This window comes from Dipodomys merriami, unplaced genomic scaffold (genome assembly GCF_024711535.1).
Source record: "Dipodomys merriami isolate MVZ:Mamm:240054 unplaced genomic scaffold, mDipMer1.0.p SCAF_589, whole genome shotgun sequence".
NCBI classification, from domain to species: domain Eukaryota; kingdom Metazoa; phylum Chordata; class Mammalia; order Rodentia; family Heteromyidae; genus Dipodomys; species Dipodomys merriami.
The window spans coordinates 551,073-558,365 of record NW_027206167.1 but is presented as its reverse complement, the minus strand read 5'-3'; positions in this window follow the sequence as shown (position 1 = coordinate 558,365).

The following is a 7,293-nucleotide window of genomic DNA, read 5'->3' as shown; positions in this document are numbered from 1 at the left end:
GGTGTGAACTACCTCAGTTTTGCTCATTTTAACCTCTAAAATTGTCTCTTCCTATTCTTCTTCCACCTTTCTTTTTATTTATGTATTTTATTATTTTTGTGTGTGCTGGTCCTGGAGCTAGATCGCAAGGTGTGGGGGCTGTCCCAGAAATAATTTTCTCATTTCTACCATTGGAGCCACAGGTCAACCTCCAGCTGTTATTTTCTTCTTTTTGGTGCTTAATTGGAAATAAGGTGGCTCAGTGGTAGAGCACTTGCCTTGCATGCATGAGGCCCTGGGTTCGATTCCTCAGCACCACATAAGCAGAAAGTAAAAAGCCAGAAGTGCTGCTATGGCTCAAGTGGTAGAACGCTAGCCTTGAGCTGAAGAGCTGAGGGACAGTGCCCAGGCCCAGAGTTCAGGCCCCATGACCAGACCCTCCCTCCACAAAAAGAATCTCATGAAAAGCACAGAATGACTCAGAAAATTGAAATCCGAGGATCACAGTTTGAAGCCATCCTTCACAGTAAATTCCATGAGACTCTTTATCTCCAATTAGCTGGTAGGGATCCCACCAATAAATTGAGAGTGATAGAACTCCAGCCTTGAGTAAAGTAGAACATGTTCAACCACCATGGCTGGCACACAAGGGAAAAATGCCCCATGGACTTTCTTGCTTGGGCTTGTCTTTAAATGGTATTTTCTGACTTTAGCTTCCTATGTAGCTAATACAACATGTGTAAGCCACCAGTGACTGACTAAAACTCTGTCACTGTTATTCCTTCTCATCTTCTATACTTCATTTCTTTTGTGGTGGACCTGAGGGTTGAACTTGGGGCATCAGTGTTGCTCTTTTTATGTCTTTTATGTAACATTTTTTCAGTTTTGTTGCTCTAAGGTTTTATTTTCTATATGGCTTTTTATTTCTTATACAAGTAAATTTTTATATCTTACAAAAATAACTTATATGGGTACTGGTGGCTCATACCTCTAATCCTACTCAGGAGGCTGACATTGAGGATCACAGTTTGAAGCCAACATAGGTAGAAAAGTCTGTGAAATTCTTATCTCCAATAAACAACCAAATATCCTAGAAGTGTTGCTATGAATCAAGTAGTAAAGTGCTATCCTTGAGCAAAAGAAATCAGAGCCCAGGAGGTGATTTCAAGCCCCTGTACTGGCACGAAAAGAAATTCATTAGCTTTACTAGGATTTCTGGTGTGAGCCACCAGTTCTGGGCTTAAGAACCAACTTTTGTAGCAGTTGCCACTTTTGATCTTTTCCTTAGGAGCTTTAATGATTTTTTTTCCATGCCTATATTTACATTCCACTAATGGCTTTATTTTTTTGGTTGGAGGGACAGTTCAATAATTCAATAACATATCAAAAAAGGCATGTCTTGAATTTTTTATTTTAAATAGGAAAGCAAACCATATGCTTAGTCTGAGACCAGCAGAGTGTGAATGCTGGTTTGATTGCAGAGCTGTGGAATGTATTTCAGGAAGTGGGAGCCTACCAGTTTGGGTGTTTCAGTTGTCAGGTCTTCCTGCAGCTTCACAATAAACTTCTATGATGTCACGGCCATCTTTGCCATCACAAACCTTAGGTGTCAGGCACTGATCTCACCCTTATGTGGACTTAGATACACAGGAAGGAAAAAAATAGAAGAAATGACGATTGACCACAAGACCACAGCTTTATGAGCTTTCCTGATTGAATTCTGAGATTTCATGAGCAGAGCAGGCTCATCTCCACACAAGACTCCTAAGAACTAAGGACCAAGCACTGTTGTAGACAACTGCAGAAACAGATGTGAATACAACTGCAAATGGCCTGCCTCCATGTAAATTTCATGCTGAGGGAGAAAACCAGAAATCACAATGAAAACGTCAAACCATCAGAAGGATGGTGATCTGGGGAGAAAGCTTCACATTGGAGGATCAGAGGAAAAGACATATGATCTAACAGCACGGGCCATCATCCATGCAATTAATGCTTTTCCATGCTGGCTCCAATCTCAATCCAAGATCTTATCCTCTTGATATGGAAACTGTAGGTGTGAGGCACCTGGGCTCTTTGATAAGAATATCTATTACCAATGTGTGCTAGGTTTCTTGGAATTTTCTTGTAAGGAAGGTTCAAAATTAAACGTATTATACTTCTTAAACTTTCTTTTCATTATCTTCTAATTATTTGAATATGAGTTGTCTTCTTGACTTCTTGGAAAAATCAAGATAATATTTTTCATTGTTAAAATCCTGGGGAGGGAAGGAAGATCACAGTTTCTTTGCCAAAATACTAGAATGCAATAGTCATTTTCACTGATCAGTTTTACCAAATAATGTGTCTTGTCCTTGATGGACTTTTCATCTTCCATAATATTAGATGAATGAAACTATAAATAGGGGGAAAGCAACCACAGAGTAGCAAGTTTATCACAATGACAAATATAAATTGTCCACTTTCGACCTAATGAAAACAGTTGCCTGAAGCATTAAAAACTTGAATAAATACTTGGAGATTCTTCCACTTTATACAAAGTTGTTTTTTTCTTAATTCCTTTTTTTTTCTTTTTTTTTTCTTTTTGGTTGTTCGTTGGGCTTGAATTTTTACCCTGGGGGCAGTCCCAGAGCTATTCAGCTCAAGGAGAGCGCACTACCACTTGAGACACAGCACCACTTCTGGTTTCCTGGTGGTCATTTGGAGGTAAGTCTCACCAACTTTCCTGCTTAGACTGGCTTTTAAATGAATTGCTCAGATCTCAGCTTCCTGAGTACTAGTACTACAGACATGAGCCACCAGCACCCGGCCAAAATAGTATTTTCTTTTCAGTTTGGCTAGTTTGAATGATTACCAAGGAAAAAATATAGAACCTAAAATTTTTAGCTTGTGCTAAAATTTGCAATAGTTTTGCCGTAAAGAATAGTGAAATATTTAGAATTACATATTTTGAAAAATGCAGCTGGTTAGCTATTATTGATTTAAAATACTACAGCATATCTTTTTTGGTAGACACTGAAGTCAGTTCAGAACTTGTTGGTGAGCATTCTGCTCTGTGAGCCAAATCCTTCGGGACCTTTTTAATTTGATCATTGATTAATTAATTTGAAACTTACAAAGCATCTTTTGGTAACAATAAGTAAAATAAGCCTAAACTCCCGCCTTTTGTGTAATGGAAGAAATCGTAATATCTAGAATGTATAAACTCAAAAAATTAAACACCCGTGGGGGAGAGACATGCAAAGCAAAAAAAAAAAAAATCTTCTGAATATGTTAGAAACAATCTCAAGAAAGAAGAACCGTTTGAATCTTTATCTTGGGGTTCATTTCACCTAATACCAACTTATCTGCTCTTTTCTGCTTCTTTCAAACATATATACTAGTTATTGCAAATAAGGGACCTATGTTTCTTTGCGCCTGGCTAACTTCACTTAATATAATTATGACCCCTGTTTTCACTGTATTTGATGTTGGTATAATTTGTGAAGGGGAAGGGAAAAAACAAACAATTTAAATAGAGATACAGGTGGACACATTGTTACAGTGAAATGCACAAGTCTTTATGTGAAAAACGAACTTTAGAACTTTGGCCTGGGGAAATTGGGAAGGTGGAGGGTGAAAGGTGGGAGATGAGAAGGGATGGGAAGGCGAAACATAAGAGGAAGCAATAATGCTTGATAAAAAATGTACTCAATAACTTGCCCATGTAATTGTAACCTCTCTGTATTGTATTTTCACAATAAATAAATATGAAATTCCCAAAGATCAATAATCTTATTAATAAATAGGCAAGTGAATTGACTAGATAGGTCCAAAAAAGATATAGATGTCTAAGGAATACCCGAAAAATATTCTACATCTTTAGTAATCAAGGAAATGCAAATCAAATCTATGTTGAAGTTCCATCTCTACATAATCAGAATGTCTATTATCAAAGAAAACACAAATACCAGAAAGGAGTTGGGGAAAGGTACTCTACACAATGTTGGCAACTTAGAGAATCAGTGTAGCCACAACAGAAATCAGTGTGGAAGTTCCACCCAAGAAAACCTATATATACACTTGAAGAAACATAAGTCAGCCTTATGGTAGAGCTATCTGTACACACATTTTTTACACATTCCAAATAGTCATGTTCTACAATAAGCCACCACAGGTAGAAAAGTATGTAAAACTGTTATCTCCAATTAACAATAAAAATAAATCTGAGAGTAGAGCTGTAGATCAACTGGCAGAGTACCAGCCTTGATGGAAAAAATGCCAAGCAAGAGATGAAGGCCATAAGTTCAAGCCTCAGGACTGCCAAACACACACACACACACACACACACACACACACACACACACACACACACACACACACACACACACACACACACACACACAAACCAATGCTACCTATATTCTTTTAGCCAAACTTCTTATTCTCTTATGATTCATGCACCTATGACAGAGCTAAATACAATGAGAAAGAGATATTTATAATGATAAACTTTTCACCTAACATCTGTTTTCATGGTATTTGATGTTGTTATAATTTGTGGAGGGAAGGGAAAAAACACGTTGTTTAAAAAGTGATACAGGTAGACTCATTGCAACAATGAGATGTACAAATTGTTATGTCAAAAAACCAATTTTACAACTTTGGCAGGGGTGGGGATGAGAAGGGATGGGAAGGGGAAACAAAAGAGGAGGCAACAATGCTTGATAAGAAATGTACTCATGGGCTGGGAAGGTGGCTCAGTGGTTGAGCACTTGCCTTGCATGCATGAGGCCCTGGGTTCAATTCCTCAGCACCACCTAAGCAGGAAAAAAAAGCCAAAGTGGCACTGTGGCTCAAGTGGTAGAGTGCTAGCCTTGAGCTGAAGGGCAGAGGGACAGCACCCAGGCCCAGAGTTCAGGCCCCACGACCGGACCCCCCCACCAAAAAAAAAAAAAAAAAGAAAAAGAAATGTACTCATTATCTTGCCCATGTAATTGTAACCCCTCTGTATAGTATTTTCAATAGAAAAAGAATGATTTACAAAATTCAAAAAAGAAAAGGTAAACTTTTACTGAAGAACCCAGGTATATTTCTTGTGTTGTTTTGTTTTTGTTGTCACTGGACTTGATCTCACAACCTGAGTGCTGTCCCTGAGGTTTTTACGCTCAAGGTTGATTCTCCACAACTTGGAGCTACAGTTCCACTTCTGGTTTTGTGGTAGTTCATTGGAGATACAGAGTCTTAACAACTCAGTCTTCCACATGCTGATTTCTAACTGCAACTCTCAGATTTCAGCTTCCTGAATTGGTAGGATTACAGGCCTGGTCCGCCAACGCTGAGCCAGAACCTGAGTATTTTCACCACTGATCATTGAAAGAGTTCAATTCTTTTTCCTCCAGACTGCTTGCCACGCACATTTCTCTCTGGATGGCAATTGAGCAAATAGAGAGTTTCCAGTAGTTCACACCTACACATCCTAGCTACTGAAAAGTCTGAGATCTGAGGATAGTGGTTTAAAGCCAGCCCAGACAGCAAAATCTGGGAGACTTTTAGTGCCACTTATCCACAAAAACATCTGTATGTTGAACTATGGCTCAAAAAGTAGAGCTCTACCTTGATCAAATACCCCTGGGATAGACCTCAGGCCCTGAGTTCAAACCCCAAGACAAGCGCACAGGCATGTGCATGCGAATGTGTGCTCGCTAGCGCGCAAACACACACACACACACACACACACACACACACACACACACACACAATTTTATAACCGAGTTCTCAAACCTAGCAAGGTGCCATCCTAATCCCTTAATGTCCTGCTATGCTATGGAATTAGAAAAGCCTAACCTCTGGCTTGGGCTGCAATCCCTGCTGGTAAACAGCATCTGGAGGGATGAAGTAGCTCTGAGCATAGACTGACTCACGCAGACCAGAAGCAGGAGTGAGGTCGTACAGGCAAGTCGCCCCTACTCACCCAGAGTGGAAAGGGGAGTGAGGTGACATGGACACATGGCCCCACTCACCCAGACCAGAAGTAGGAGTAAGGTAACACAAACATGAGGTCCCCACTCACTCAAACTAGAAGGAGGAGTGAGGTGACAAAGGCATGCGGCCCCCACTTACTCCATTTACTCCCTCTTCTCCAGGAGGGGAAGCAGGAGTGAGGTGACACAGACACACAACAACTACTTAGCCAGACCAGAAGCAGCAGTGTGGTGGTGCAAGAATGTAGCCCCCACTCACCCTGACCAGAATCAGGAGTGAGGTGGTACAGGCACATGGTCCTTACCCACCCAGACCGGAAGCAGGAGTGAGGTGACACAGGCATGGGCCGAACTTTCAGTCAGGAAACAGAAGTGAGTTGATGGTCTCATGCCACACCAAACGAGCCTTGAGAACCATGGAAGCCCCCTGAGGAGGAAGGCACAGTTCAGAGACCATCCAGCCTTCTCTCCTGCCTTTTGTGAAGGCCTGCTTGGTTTCATGGTGCACTCAGAAGGTCATAGGGCTCGAGCCATGGATGCCGCTGTCCTTTTCCCACTGGTATTGCACCTGCTGCAGCTACAGTAGCAAACTCAAGAAGTTCTAATTCACAGAATGTATACTATGAACCATTAATGTCTCCAGGTACCATGTGCCACTTGCTAGTCACTTAATAAAAGAGTTGCCAATGTCTTCAGTGTTCACTGACTTGTAAAAATGCTGGGTTGGGAATCTTAATATTACTGATTGTCTTTTAATTCCTAGGAATGATGATTTTTTTTTTAAATTGTATTTTATTTTATTTGAGAACATACTGTACAAAGGGGCTACAATTACATGGGCAGGATAATGGATACATTTCTTACCAAGCATTGCAGCCTCCTCCTTTGTTTACCCTTCACTTCCCTTCCCCGCCTCCCCCCTCCCCCCACCCAATTTTACCCCCCTCCCCCCACCCAATTATACCCCCCTCCCCCCCCCACACCGGCATTGTAAAGCTGGTTTTGACATGACATTTTGTACTTCTCATTGTTGCAACAGGTCCACCTGAATCCTTAAACGACTTGTTTGTCCCCATCTACTCCACATGTTATACTGACATCAAATATAGTGAAAGCGGGGGTTACACTGTGGGGGAGGGACATACAAAGCAACAAAGAAATAATCTTATAAATGCATTAGAAATACATGCATGAAAGAAACGAAAACATTAAAATACATATTTAAGGGTTCATTTTCCTAGCATCACATTATCTGACCTTTTCCGCTTGACTCATACCTATACTAGATATTGCAAATAAGGGAAACCATGGGACCTATGCTTCTTTGGGCCTGGCTTACTTCACTTAATAT